Consider the following 15,877-nt stretch of genomic DNA (forward strand, 5'->3'; position numbering starts at 1 on the left):
CTGGCCCCTTCATCAAGCTTTTTTGATCAGGTTAGTTATTAAAGTCCATCCAGATTTAGGGGAGTATGAATTAAACTCACTTTTCAATGGGAGAAGTAGTGAAGACTTTTTTTGCCATCTTCAATATACCACAAGCAGTGCTGGACAATGGGACACTACAATTGCAAAGCCAAAAAGATAAGTTGCAGAGGAAGACCAAAAGAATCACAAACTCTAGACTAAGTGACAAAGGGTGGAATGTTATGAGACCATTGAGAACAGAACAAGAGGTACGAAGAAATGGAGAAAGATTCTTAGAGGTAACTTTGAAGGAGGACTGAGACGTCCTCAGTGAAGAATTAAGTAATTTATCAAGTATCAGTTGCATAATCATCACTTTCCTCTAGCATGGAAAGACTTTGAGAGCAAGGGCTCCATGCCTGTCCTGGCCACAGCATCCACAGAACTTCACACAGGTGTTAAAGGACTGAGCGTTTGTGTCCCTCCACAGGTCACATGTTGACATCAGTGTGATGATATGGGGAGGTGGGGACTTCAGGAGGTAATCAGGTCGTGAGGCTGGAGCCCTCCTGAACGGGACCCCAGAGAGCCCTCTCTTTCCACCTTGTGAGGATACAAGAAGTTGGCCGTCTGCAGCCTGGAAGAGGAGCCTCTCAGAACCAGATCATTCTGGCACCCTGATCTTGGACTGCCAGCCTCCAGAACTGGGGGAAATAAATTTCAGTTGTTTATAAGCCACTCAGTCTATAGTATTTTGTTCTAGCAGCCCGAACTACTAAGACAGGTGGCATTTGTTCATCAAGTGTTAAAGGGCAAGGGTAATCAGACATGAAAAGGCACAAAGATACAAATGTACAGAATGTGCAAGGAAAGGTGAGCAGATGTGCGGTCCCAAAGGTGAGTGTGCACGGAGGAGGTCAGCAGGAGGTGACTCTGCAGAAAGAGGCTGAACACAACACATCAAGAGGCTTGGGGACCTCACTAAGAAGGCTGCCCTTAATTTTAAGGCATAGGTGAGCAAGGAGGGTTTTAGACAGAATAAATTTAGTGTTTTAGCAGAAGGACTGACCACCATGAAGCGAATGGACTGGAGGGAAAAGAATGGATACAAAAAGCTCGGTCAGGAGAAGAATCCAACATTGTCAGAATTAAGGAGTGTCCTTGGCTGTATTTACATGTTTGAAATCATATTTAAATGAAAACAGGTGATGTGTTTGCAGGAAAAGCCTTGGAGACAGGTGGTTTACATGAATTATGAAAAACAGATATAAGTAAATTAACTATGTGTAAACTGAAACTTGTTGATGCCTCTCCAGCCTGTTTAAATGAGATGAACCCTGGGAAGGGCACTTATGACTAACCATTGAGAAGCATGTGCGTCACTGACGCCCCAGTAGTGGAAGAAGCTTTCCCATGATCATAAAAGGACTTCGGAACTGAAAGGGACCTGAGGAATGACACAGTACATCATCTGCATTATTCGACACCAGGTTATCTTTCTACCTTAATATGGGCTCACTTTTATAGTCAAAACACACATAGAAAAAACTTACAGGTCTTGCCATTAAAAAAAAAATAGAATAATACACATTCATAAAATTTTCATTTATATAGGAATTTATTCATAATGTAACACTGCATATAAATAGGAAATTATATGAATACCAAGTATGGGTTTTTGTATTGATTGTCTTTATTTTTAGAACAGTTTTGGATTTACAGAAAAATCGACCACATAGTACAAGATTGCCCATACACCCCAACCCTACACACAGTTTACCTCATTATTGGCATCTTACATTAGTGTGTCCCATTTGTTACAACTAATGAACCAAATTAACCAAATTAATTCATTAATGAACCAATTAACTAAAGTCTATAGTTTATTCATATTTCCTTAGTTTTTGCCTAAAGTCCCTTTTCTGTTTCAGAATCCCATCCAAATACCAAATTACATTTAGTTGTCATGTGACAGTTTCTAAGACTTCCTTTGGGATTTCCTTTTTGGTTGTTTTTTATCCTCATTTTTCTGGAGATATAATTGATATATAACACTGTATTAATTTAGAGTATACAGCATAATTATTTGATATATATATTGCAAAATGATTACCACAATAAGTTCAGTTAACATTCACCACCTCACATAGTTATAAATTTTTTTCTTGTCATGAGAACTTTTAAGATCTACTCTTTCAGCAACTTTCAAATATACAATGCAGTATTGTTCGCTTTAGTCACCACACTGTACATTACATCCCCACAAGTTATTCATCTTAAAACCGGAAGTTTGTACCTTTTGGCCACCTTCACTCATTTTCCCCACCCCCCAGCTCCCACCTCTGGCAACTACCAATTTGTTCTCTGTTTCTATGAGTTTGGTTTTTTTAGATTCCACATATAAGCGACATCATACGGTATTTGTTTTTCTCTAACACATCACTTAGCATAATGCCCTCAAGGTCCATCCATGTTGCTACAAATGGCAGGATTTCCTTCTTTGTTATGGCTGAATAAGATTCCATTGTGTGCATGTACACCACATTTTCTCTATCCATTCATCCATCTATGGGCACTTAGGTTGTTTCCGTATCTTGGCTATTGTAAATAATGCTGCAGCGAACATGGGGGTGTTCATATATCTTTGAGATAGTAATTTTATTTCCTTTGAATATATACTCAGAAGTGGAATTCTGGATGATGTGGTAGTTCTATGTTTAATTTTTTGAGCAATCTCCATGCTGTTTTCCAATTTACATTCGCACCAACAGTGCACGAGGCTTCCCTTTTCTCCACATTCTCGTCAACACTTGTTCTCTCTTCTCTTTTTGATAATAGCCATTCTGACAGATGTAAGATGGTTTCCCACTGTGGTTTTGATTTGCAGTTCCCTGAGGATTAGTGATGTTGACCATCTTTTCATGTACCTGTTGGCCATCTGCGTGTCTTCTTTGGAAAAATATCTATTCAGTTCCTTTGCCCATTTTTTAATAGGATTTTTTTCCTATTGAGTTGCAGGAGTTCTTTATTTATTTTGAATATTAATCCCTTATCAGATACGTGGTTTGTGAGTATTTTCTCCCATTACATAGGTTGCCTTTTCATTTTGTTGATGGTTTCCTTGCTGTGCAGAAGCTTTTTAGTTTGATGTAGTCCCACTTGTTTATTTTTGCTTTCTTTGCTTTTGCTTTGAGTGTTAAATGCAAAAAATCATTGCCAAGATCAATGTCAAGGAGCCTACTGCTTATGTTTTCTTGTAGGAGTTTTATTTGTTTCAGGTCTTAAGTTCAAGTTTTTAATTTATTTGGAGTTGATTTTTGTGTACTGTATGGTGTAAGATAGGGGTCCAGTTTCATTCTTTTGCACTGGCTGTCCAGTTCTCATATGCTTATTTGATATCTGTCTATCTTCTTTGGTGAGGGTTATTTTCAGATCATTTGCCCATTTTTTCTTCTTTTTGGTGAGGAAGATTGGCCCTGAGCTAACATCTGTTGCCAACCTTCCTCTTTTTTTTATCTTCTCCACAAAGCCCCAGAACATAGTTGTATATCCTTGTTGTAGGCCATACTAGTTCTTGTACGTGGGACGCCACCACAGCATGGCTTGATGAGTCGTGTGTAGGTCTGCATCCAGGATCTGAACCGGCAAACACTGGGCCACTGAAGCAGAGTGCATGAACTTAACCACTCAGCCACAGGGCTGGCCCCCCATTTGCCCATTTTTAAATTGGGTTATTTGCTTTCTTGCTGTTAAGTTTTAAAAGTCCTTTGTGTATTTTAGATACAGTCCTTTTCCAGATATGTGTTTAGCAAGTGTTTTCTCCCAGTGTGGCTTGTCTTTTCATTGTATTTGCAATGTCTTTTACAGAGCAGAGGTTTTAATTTTGATTAAGTCCAACTTAGCAATTTTTTTCTTTCACGGATTGTGCTTTTGGCACTGTATCTAAAAAAGTCATTGCCAAAGTCATCTAGATTTTCTCCTGTATTATCTCCTAGATGTTCTGGAGTTTTGATTTTACATTTAGGCCTATGATCCATTTTGAGTTAATTTTTGTGAAATGCATAAGGTCTGTGTCTAGATTTATATTTTTAGATAAGCACATCCAATTGTTTCAGCACCATTGTTGAGAAGACTACCTGTCTCTATTAAATTACCTTTGCTCCTCTGTCAAGGATCAGTTGACAATATGTGTGTGGATCTATTTCTGGGCTTTCTATTCTGTCCCCTTGACCTAAGCATCTATTCTTTCACCTAACATAAGAATAAATAACAATTTGAATACTCCTATATTTATGCAAGAAATTAAAGTCATTTTCAGAAATGTTCACACAAAGAAATCATATGGCCTAGAGGACTTCACTGCTGAATTCTAACAAACATAAATAACAAATAGTATCATATTAATAAATTCTTTCATAGCTATTATATATTACATAAGTTATCATAACTTTCATAACTATTCACAAAACAAGTCTTAATAAATTTTAAAATATTCAAATCATACAAAGCATCTTTTCTGATCATGATGGAATGAAACTAGAAATCCACAGTAGAAGGAAAGCTGGAAAATCCACAAATACATGAAAATTAAACAACACACACCTAAATAATCAATAGGTCAAAGAAGAAATCACAAGAGAAATTAGAAAATACTTTGAGGCAAATTAAAATGAAAACACAATACCAAAACTTACAGGATGCAGCAAGCACAGTGCAAAGAGGGAAATTTATAGCTGTCAATGCTTATCTTGAAAAAAGAAGAAACATCTCAAATTCAGAAGTTAACTTTACACCCTAAGTACCTGGAAAAAGAAGAACAAACAAAACCCAAAGATAGAAGAAGGAAGGAAATAATAAAGATTAGAGCAGAGGTAAACAAGATAGAGAATAGAAAAATAGAGAAAAATCAACAAAACCAAAAGTTGGTTCTTCAAAATGATCAACAAAATTGATAAACTTTTATCTACACTGATGGAGGAAAAAAGAGATAGCACTCAAATAGCCAAATTCAGAAATGAAAGAGGGGACATTACTACTGATTTTTCAGAAATAAAAAGAATTATAAGATAGAACTGTAAAATTGGACAACCTAGGTAAAATGGACAAATTTCTAGAAATACACAATCTGCCAAGACTGAATTAAATTACTGAGATTGAATCAGTAATCAAAAACCTCCCAGCAAGGAAAAGCCCAGGACCAGATGGCTTCACTGGAATTCTACCAAAATAAAGTAGAGAGCCCAGAAATAAACCCTCACATATATGGTTAAATGACTTTCAACAGGGAAGCCAAGACCATTCAACAGAGAAAAAGTAATCTTTTCAATAAATAGTGTTGGAAAAACTGGATCTCCATATGCAAAAGAAAAATTAAATTGGACCTTTAATTTACAGAATATACAAAAATTAACTAAAAATAGATCAAAGACCCAAATGTAAGAGCTAAAACTATAAAACTCTTTAAAAAAAAAAACCAGTGGAGAAAAGCTTCATGACATTATATTTGGCAATGATTTCTTGGATATGAGACCAAAAGCAAGGCAACAAAAGAAAAAAATAGATAAAGTGGACTTCATCAAAATTAGAAACTTTTGTGCACCAGAGGTCACTATTAAGAGAATGAAAAAGCAACCCACAGAATGGGAAAAAATATTTGCAAATCATATATCTGATAAGGGATTAATACCTAGAATATATAAAGAACTCTTACGACCAGCCCCAGTGGCCTAATGGTTAAGTTCAGTGTGCTCCACTTTGCTGGCCTGGGTTTGGTTTCTGGGTGCGGACCTACGCCACTCATCTGTCAGTGTCTATGCTGTGGGTGCAGTTCACATACAAAAAGAGGAAGACTGGCAGTGGATGTTAGCTCAGGGAGAATCTTCCTCAGCAAAAAAAAAAAAAATGAACTCTTAGAATTAAAGAAATGATTTAAAAATCATTTTTAAATGATTTAAAGATCATTTTTAAATGATTTAAAGAAATGACTTAAATAGTTATTTCTCCAAAGAAGGTATACAAATGACACATGAAATGATACTCGACATCATTAATTATTATGGAAATGTCAGTCAAAACCAAAGTGAGATATCACTGCGCACCCTTTAGGATGACTATTATTTTAAAAATGGAAAATGAGTGTTGACAAGGCTGTGGAGAAATTGGAACCCTTGTCCATTGCTGGTGGAAAAATTAGCAGTTGTGGGGAAAACTATAGTGGTTCCTCAAAAAATTAAAAATAGGAATACCATATGATCCAGCAATTCCACTTCTAGGTATATACACAAAAGAATGAAAGCAGGGACACGAAGAGATGTACACCAATGTTCATAGTAGCATTAGTCACGGTAGCCAAAAAGTGGAGACAGCCCAATGTCCATCAACAGATGAATGGATAAACAAAATGTGGTGTATACATACAGTGGACTATTTATTAAATCTTAAAAAAGAATGAAAATCTGATACACGCTACAACATAGACGAACCTTGAAATCATTATGTTAAATGAAATAATCCAGTCACAAAAGGACAAATATTGTATGATTTCACTTGTACGAGATTCATTGAGACGGAAAGTGGAACAGTGGTTATCAGGGGTTAGAGGAAGGAGAGAAGGGGAAGTTGTTGTTTAATGGGAACAGAGTTTCAGTTTGATGATGAAAAAGTTCTGGAGATGGATAGTACTGATGGTTACACAACAATGTGAACGTGCTTAATGCCATTGAATTGTACACTTAAAAACGATTAAAATGTAACTTTTATGTTATGCATATTTTAACACAATTTTGAAAAAGAGATTCCACACATAAAAAAGAACTCTACATTATCATATTCTCTTTTGCATTGTTTAATGAAGTGGACAGAAAATTTTAAGAATTTGTGCTAGCCTTGTGTTCTCGTCACCACCCATTGACACGGCCGGTGAAGGAGCAATTCCCCAGCCCAAATGGCACACGATGGTCAAACACACAACGCCTGACACTGGACAAAGGACACTGGCAGCAGTTGACAAATCACATATGCACACAGCCTGGGCAAGGACACCACATGCCACGCAAGATCGCACAGGGTGAACCAGACGGGGCTGTAGGAGGCAGGTTTCATCGTAACAACAGCATGAGGTGTCCCCTGGTTCCCTGGGCCCTGTGAGGCTCGAAGATGTCAAGGCAGCCCTTGAAATTTCAGGCCTTACCCAAGAGGTACATGGAAAGATGCTCGACATCACCAATCACCGGGAAATGCAAATCAAAACCACAAGGACATATCACTTCACACCTGTCAGAATGGCTATCACCAAACAAACAAGAAATCACAAGTGTCGGTGAGGTGTAGAGATAAGGAAACACTCATACACTGTTGATGGGAATGTAAATTAGTGCAGCCACTGCGGAAAACAGTGTGGAATTGATTCAAAAAATTAGAAATAGAACTACCATATGATCCAGCAGTCAGTCCCACTTCTGGGTATACATACAGATATATAATGGAATACTATTCAGCCATCAGAAATATGAAATCTTGCCATTTGCAACCACACGGATGGACCTTAAAGGCATTATGCCAAGTGAGATAAGTCAGAGAAAGACAAAAACTGTATGACAACACTGATATGGAATTTTAAAAAGCTGAACTTGTAGAAACAGAGAGTAGAATGGTGGTTACCAGGGGCAGGGGTGTGGGGTAATCGGAGAGATGTTGTGAAAGGGTTGAAACTTGCACTAGAAGATAAGCTCCGGATGTCTAATGCACAGTGTTGTGATTATAGATAACAATACTGTATTATGTACTTCAAAGTTGCTAAGAGACTAGATCTTACATATTCTCACCACAAAAAGGAAATGATAACTATGTGACATGATGGAGCTGTTAGCTAACACTGTGGTGGTAATCATATGGCAATATACAAGTGTATCAAATCAACACGTCGTACACTTTAAACTTACACAATATTATATGTCAACTATATCTCAATTAAAAAAATAAGACAAGTAAAAAAAAAAAAAGAAAAGAAAATTCAGGCCTTAATACAATTGACCTTGATAATTGAACATCAAATTAGACCTTGGTGAAGCTCCACAGACTTTAGAGTTGTGCCCTCTTACAGGAAGCAAAGACAACAGGAGCACCTGTGTGGCACTGGTGTAGGAAGTGCGGGTCCCTGAGGGATGTGAACACAGATTAATCAGTGCCAGTGGCAACAGTGACGCCCAGTGGGGGATTCATTGCCCACTTTGTAACTGAAATAGTAGTCCTTTGAGGAGCCCATAGGCCTTTCAGTTAAACCAGCTTCCTGGGGCCTTCAAAAGGGCAGACAGACTACAACTGAGAGGCTCTTCAAATGTGCACTGAACAGAACACATAAGCCAACTCTATAATAGCAGTATATTTGCCAGCTGCTGACTGGATGGAGTCAGTAATTTCAGTAATATCGAGTGTTGGGTATTGTGGGTGGGCCCACAGCATTAAAGTTGCAGTAATGCACTGCAAGGCTCGATTCACTGTTTCCAGGTTTAGGAAAAGGGAAAACTGGACTGTCACATGGTAAAGTAGTGAGGATAATCACCCCTTAGTAAGTAGGTCTTGTAAAATGAGTTTCAATCCTTGAAAGCCCTAATTTAACTTACATTGGGCCATATTAACTTCCTTTTTTTTTTTTTTGCTGAGGAAGATTTGCTCTTAGTTAACATCTGTGCCAATCTTCCTCTATTTCCTATGTGGGTCGACGCCACAGCATGGCCACCAACAAGTGGTGTAGGTCCGTGCCTGGGAACCAAACCTGGGCCACTGAAGTGGAACATGCCAAACTTAACCACTAAGCCATGGGGCCAGTCCGCCATGTTAACTATTTTAACTGGGGTGGGGGGTGGTCCATGGGTATCATTTTGTAAATCTAATTTGTAGGTCAAAGAATTAATTTTAATTTATTAGTCATTCGGTCAGAGCATCCAGGCCCACAATGGAACACGTTAGGGCAATAGGTGCCATCACTATAGGAATTTAGGCAAGGCAATAGTTCTAATGGTCAAGGCAAGGAACGCCTATTTGTCCTCCGTTTTATATTTAGTAATTCCCCTAAGATTATAGGAGATAGCATGTTTAAATTTAGTAGCCCCTCCATAGCTATAGTTTGAACCACAGTATTGAGTAAGCCTGTGAAGCTTTGCCACGTAGTCCATTTCAGCAGGCATTACAGTTAATTCAGAGCCCGTGTTCGAGAGGCGAGGAAGACGATTGGCACCCTTTTATCTTTGTGCCGCATAAATTATTTCAGTAGCTTTTAGATTTCCAATTGAGTCAAATTCTGGATTTTTGTTTCAACTTAATTATATATATATATTTAATTGGATACTCAATATGGCTGAGACCATAGGATATTCCATGGTCCCTGAAGGAGCTGCCTGCAGGGGATGGTGTCTGTTAGTCCCATCTGGCGGGACAGTGCCAGGCCCTGTGGTGGCATTCCTGTTTTGGAACAGAACCATGCCCCCTGATGTATCGGGCGTCTCTCTCTTTCCTGATCCTGAAGCAGCAAGTCCACGCCCCCTTTCCCTCTGAGGATTGCCGCCAAGAATCAGGTCAGCCCTGGCCCTCTAGCCAGGGGCTCTAATGCCACCTGAGTCCGAGTATACACTGAGACCTCGGCACAGTGCACCCTTCTTTACCCTCTAGGAAAATAACATTTTGGACTCTGAACTCCCTGCCCCAGAAATGACTGAGGGAGAACACGCGAGGAGAACGCGGCTCTGCAGTGCAGTGGGGTGCCCTGCGATGTATCGCTGGCCGGAAGTCCACTCCTCGGGAACCGGTCACACAGTGAGACCTCCAGGCGAAGCCACAGGGATTCATGCAGGAGGCATCATGGGACAGGTACCAACCCCGCAGGTTCCGGGTCAGACAGAGAATGGACTCACGGCGCAGGGAGAACACTGACTACAACATCAATCAGACTTGTTCTCTTTCTTCCCCTGGCCACATCAGAAGGTTTCCCACATCGATGCTTCTGGAACTCAGGAACTGATCTCCAGGTCATTTAGATAGGACTAGAGTCTTCCCTGGAATGACTGCCTCTGCCCCAGGCTGAAAGCCCTGCCCTGGCCAGACTAATTCCCAGAGCGGGCTGCCCCTGGGCGCAGCTGGTTTCCTGAAGCTCCAGCTGCCTCTGATCCTGTCTGCAGGCCTGGTGCTGTGGCCTCATCTGTCAGTTGTGTTCTTTCTTTCAGGATAATCATTAATAAAGGCTGCAGTGTTTTGAATGAGAGCGTGCATGTGTGTGTGTGTGTGTGTGTGTCCAGGTAGGACAAATGCTTCTCAAGGGACGTTCCTTCCCAATGGAGGAGGTCAAGACGGTTGCCCAGGGCGGCCCCTCCTGCTCCCCTTGGGAACGCAGTGTATTTGGACTCAGCAGGTAAATGCTGGTCTTCATTTCTCAGGTCTTTTTCATTTGTTCATAGCCTAGCTGTTCCTAAAGAGAAATATTTTATTCCCCACATCAAATCCCCTAATTCCCTCACCATCAACGCGTAGCCAGGGAAACTGCACTTCCAGCCAGGCAGCAAACTCAGCTGAGGAAAATCAGGCCTCATCAGGCAACAGACCCCACTTAGAAACAGAACTGACACGTCGAATGACTTGAGCCTGCCGCCTGTTGGGGGATTTACCATCCACCTGATCCAGCTCGTGAAATAATTTCCCTGAGTCAGGTAAGTTTCTTTTCAGGAGGAGATTTTACTGCTGCAGCAAACAAGGTTTTCTTCCTACTTTTATCCAAGTGGGAGGTTTCCCTCTGCATCCTGTGGATTGTTATGAGCTTGTAAAGAGCTCGTCAGGCAACATGGCTGTAGATTAAAATACTCCTCACCTGTATCCACTAACATAGCGGGATAATACACAAAAGAAAAATAACCGTAATAGCCAATAAACATTTAGCACTTAATATGTCCAGGCACTAACCTAAAAGCTTTGTATAGATTAACTCACTTAATACACACACACATTATACACCGTGATCTACAGTTACTTTCTGATGAGCTTGGAGGGAAACCTAAGGTAAAATTTATATTTTATGGAAGATGTTGTAATGAGGAGTCTGACTCTGTATTTGATGTTTGACTGCTGACAGCTTTCAAGTCCCAGCCTGCCCTCGTCCCATCTTGTCCCACAGCCAGACGAGCCATGAGAATGCCCTGGCTCTCCCTCCCCTGGTGCCAGGGAGAAGTTCTAAGCCTGCAGCTCTGCGTGTGGGAATCTTCAGCCCAGCTCCACCCCTAAGTGCAATAAAACCCAAAGCCAGTTGCCCCGGCTTGCTCTCTCAAGCCATCTTTGGACCTGCCTGAGAGTCTGCCCCGCTCCCTCCAGAAAGCCTCATCCTGTGACTAACGAATCTCTGCACCCTTTCTTGGCGCCTGTGTGGGGGAGGGGAGAGGGTGGATGTCACCCTGCTGTGCCATCGTAAGACACAGAAATTCTTGAGATCAGGCAGACCTACTCAAAAGTCAACAGGCATAACTGAGGGAAGTTCAGACACTCAGTCAAGACCTGTGATTCGGCTCCTGGTTAGAAGATAAATGGAATGAACTAGAAGCTCACTAATTTCACAACTTCTACACCCATCACTACATCACTACGTTAAATTCCCACCCATTTACTCTTGACAGTCCTGCTAACATATATCAAAAAAAGGAATTCAAACAAGAAAAATGCTGTCTGTGCGCAGATGACTTATTCTATTAGCACTACTTGAGCATGAAATAAATGGAAGCGCCTGAGATATCTAACTCTAAAGAGGAAAATGAGTAAAATATTATTTCATTAAAAAAATAGAATAATTTACCACTATCCAAATATCATAATTACGGTGACAATTAAATGGAAGAGTGCTTACTTCGTTAGACTGGACATTACATTGCAAATATTCAACCTGTTTTGACTTAGAGGGCTGTCAGTTTCATGGGGTTCAAACTTAAAGTTTGTGGAAAAAGCGGGACGCTGCAGTCTTCACTGTCATTGCAGTGGGAAACTGTGATGTGATTTTACATATGTTTGTGAACAAAGGCGGGAGAGGAAATAGCAAAATGGAGATGTCAACTGTTTGGTTCAATGGTAGTTGGAATTTTTCCTCAGAAAAAGTGTCTGTTCCTTTATTGTATATTATTCTCCATTTAAAAAAGATGTATTCATTATATAACTGCCATTTGGAAAAGGATTAACATGCCACTTTGTATCCCATTTATGTGGGCTGCATGGGTTATTGAGTGCTTTCCCTACTCAAATCCTTTTGGCATTAGGAGGTAGAGAGAAAACTCTTAAAATTTGTAATTCACCATCGACATGAGGTCAGCGAGCAGAGAACGCAGCTGAGAGAGTTGAATGTCCATGAGGAATAATAAAATGTGTATCTGGTGACCTCATTGACGGATTGTGCTAGAAACTGGCTTAGATGCTCAGCGACACTTTTCTCTTTCTGGCCTCCCGGGAGGACAGCATAGCCCAGACTCCCATGTGTTTAACTTGGATCATGCAAATAACTTGTTGCCGTTGGAAAGTGAGAAGTAACTGTGAAATCGTGTCTTCGTCAGGCTTCCTCACGTGGGCTCCTTCCTGGGGAGGGGGCTTCTTGTTCCTCAGGGGTTCCAGTTTTCCCACCTCCCCTGGATTTAGTCCTCTGTTGGGGTTGCAGGCTCACATGATGGCCAGACAGTGTCTTCATTAGGGTGGGACTCAGTGACCCTGAACCACTGGCCGTCAGGCTGGTCGTCTCCTGTTCACACATTTGGGCCTGGGTCTGGCTGCCATCATGGCCAGAAGGGAGGCAGGGGCAGGTGCTGCCCTGGTTCCTGAGACTAAGACATGGATAACAGCCTGTCAGCTTACGTCACAATCTTGAAAACATGTTGACTACACTCTCCACTTTTGCCTGAGGGTGATACCGACCCTGATATCAGTTTCCTCACATTAAACCCAGCATACATGGAGTTAAAACCAAAACCCTCATTCCCTGCTTACTCCCTGGCTTCCTGGCTCCAGAATCCACTATTCCGCCATGGAGACAGACACCTTCAAGGACAAGCACCTGGATTCATTATCTCCTCCCCACAAAGAGATACAGGCTGGTGGGAAAGCTGCTGACCAGCAAGGTCATGGGCTCCCTCCTCTCTGCAAGTGTCTCAAGGCCAAAGACAGGCTGGTAGGAAAGTTCTGACCAGCAAGACCATACACTCCCTCTCCCCTACCTAAAACCCCAAATAAAAACCCTTCCCGGACATGGCACCGCTCGTCAGGCCACGTTGAGGTGGCGTCCCATATCCCACAACTAGAAGGACCTGCAACTAAGATATACAACTGTGTGTGTTGGGGGGCGGGTTGGGGAAATAAAGCAGAAAAAAAAAAGATTGGCAACAGTTGTTACCCCAGGTGCCAATCTTCAAAAAAAAAAAAACCTTCCTTTTAGCTTTTGAGGAAGTTTGGGATTTCAGCGTTAGCTGCTCTCTCTCCTTGCTCAGCGCTTGCTTGCTGCACAACAGGTGAGCGAACTCACTTCAGGTTCCTTATCAAGGGCACTAAGTCCAAACGTTCCCAAGGGTTGAGTCACGTGGCCTAAAAGAGTACATTCCTTGGGTAATCAGTCTATCTTTAGATTGTGAACCCTCCTGTATGTGCTGTTCAAAAAAATTACTTGATGTGTCAAATGGTACAGAAGTCTGCATCTATGTGAAAGTGTTAAACATCACCTGTGAAGCTGCTTGCTTAGGCAGGAGTCGTACTCTATGTCTCAACAAACGTTGCTGGTGACACTGCGAAACATCCTGTCTGCTGTTTTGTATGTGGTGGATTTTCAGTCTGTGACGTCTAAAGTTTACAGTTGGTCATTTTAGCTTCTCAGTGCACCTGCCGGTGTTTAATGGGGGTGGCCGGGGAGAGGGGTGGAGGGTGCTGTCAGCAAGCGGCTCTCTTAGCAGCAGCCTTCCTGCTGTTTTGCAAAACAAGCCCAGAAACTTTGGTTACTTTGTATCCCACGTCAACCTGGGGGACACAGGGTTCCACAGCTCCCACTTTCTTGGTCCCAGTACACACTATAGGGGTTACTGGTGTCCAAGACATTTTCCTTCTCCCTGTTCTTGTCAAACAAAAGCAAATCTGGACTTAAATAAGGAGAGACTATTTAAGAAGACTATTGCAGTAAAGAGAACTCTGATCTCAGAAAACCGCATCTCAGTATCATAGAGAAAAAGGCTTTTCTTTCGTAGAGAGGGGTAAGCGAAGTTTAGCAGAAACTTTCAAAGGGAAGGTGGGCAAGAAACGGGGAACACGATCAGTGGCAGTTTGACAGGAACGGTGTCTTGCTCTCCTTAGCGAGGTCTCGGGGTCAGTTGCTGGGAAGAGGGCGGACATGTTCTGTATTTAAGTATTGCTCGAGGCTTGAGGTCAAACGGAAGTTCAGGAGTAAGTGGGAGAAGAGAAGCCCGACTCAAGTTTGGCGCAGACAGAGCAGCGGGTGAGAAATGGGTGCCCACGAACACTTGCTGAGTCGAGAGGCCCTGGAAGGGCGTCACTCCCGCCCAGGGTCCGGAATTCAGGGGGCAGATGGAGGGGTCCCCATTTCTGCTTCCAATATTAAGTCAGTCCCCTTGCTGCCCTTAGATTCCATTTCCTTTGGTCTAACAAGGAAATATTGACAATTCCTTCTCCTGGGTTGAGGGGACCTGATGAAAGCACGTGTGTGATGTGTGTCCCCAGTGCCCAGTGAATCCCAGGGACCATCGCTCTGCATGCTTTTTCAAGGGAACAGCTTCTCCGAGGCCTTTGATAAGCTTTGGAGCTCATCCGTGGGAGAATCCTGCTCTGGGGCCTTCTTGGACTGTGAGAATTGGAAAACCTTTAAGGGTAAAGGCACAGTGGGAAGAGCAGCATCTTTAGAATTGTTGCTCCTGTGGCAGGAGGGCCCCTGGGCAGTCTGGGAGTCAAGAAGTTCACTGGGTTTATCCTTGTAGTTGCCATCTGTTTATGACAAGTGGAGATGGCTTTGCACTGACAGAGAGTCCACATTTATTTTATTGTAAGACATTTATTTATATCTGAAAGGTGAGCCTTTTAAAATCCTCAGTTATGGTAGTGCGCAGGAGTACAGAGTCCTTGAGGGTGTAAACATCCAACAGGACCTGGGCTACTCTCTAGCACACAGCCCTGTTGACACTCATCATGGCCATGAACATCGTCAGGCCCTTTCTGTTTCATTCATTTGTCTTCCATTTGGCTCCCTCACTTCATCCCTGCCTCGTTCTAGCATCCCATGCTCAAAGAGGCCTTACCTGGTTGCCCCACATAAAATCACCCCCAATCTCTTAAATCTCTTCACTCTATTTGGTTGTCCTCTTTATGTCCCCCAGAATCTTTATAGTCATCTGACACTACCTTGCTCATTTATTTAGTTCCTTTTTGTAGATCTGTCTTCAACCCTGGAACATGAGCTACTCTTCTCCATTCTATCCCCAAGACTAGAACAAGCTGGGCCTACAGGAGATGTTCAATACGTGGTTGAAGAATGCATGATGCTACTTGTGGGGAAGCCAACTTTGATTTCACAGGTTCATATTGCCTCTGTAATTTAACGCCATTTTCCCCGAGAAAAAGAAGTTTAACTTATGATGACATCCAACATGCTTCAGAGCGCAAATACGATGAGCACTTCAGACATGAGCAGCCTATATGCTGAACTTACAGATGCAAAGGATCTGGTCAACAAACAGCTGCTCCACCAAAAAACTCTGCAGATACAAAGTGAGGGACAATTCTGGAGAACTGGAAACCAATTCCTACAAGGCTAAAAGCCTGCTGTTGCTGGTAAGTAAAATCATAAGTATTCCGTATGCAAACACTTTGTTGA

This window comes from Equus caballus, chromosome 10, assembly GCF_041296265.1.
Source record: "Equus caballus isolate H_3958 breed thoroughbred chromosome 10, TB-T2T, whole genome shotgun sequence".
NCBI classification, from domain to species: Eukaryota; Metazoa; Chordata; class Mammalia; order Perissodactyla; family Equidae; genus Equus; species Equus caballus.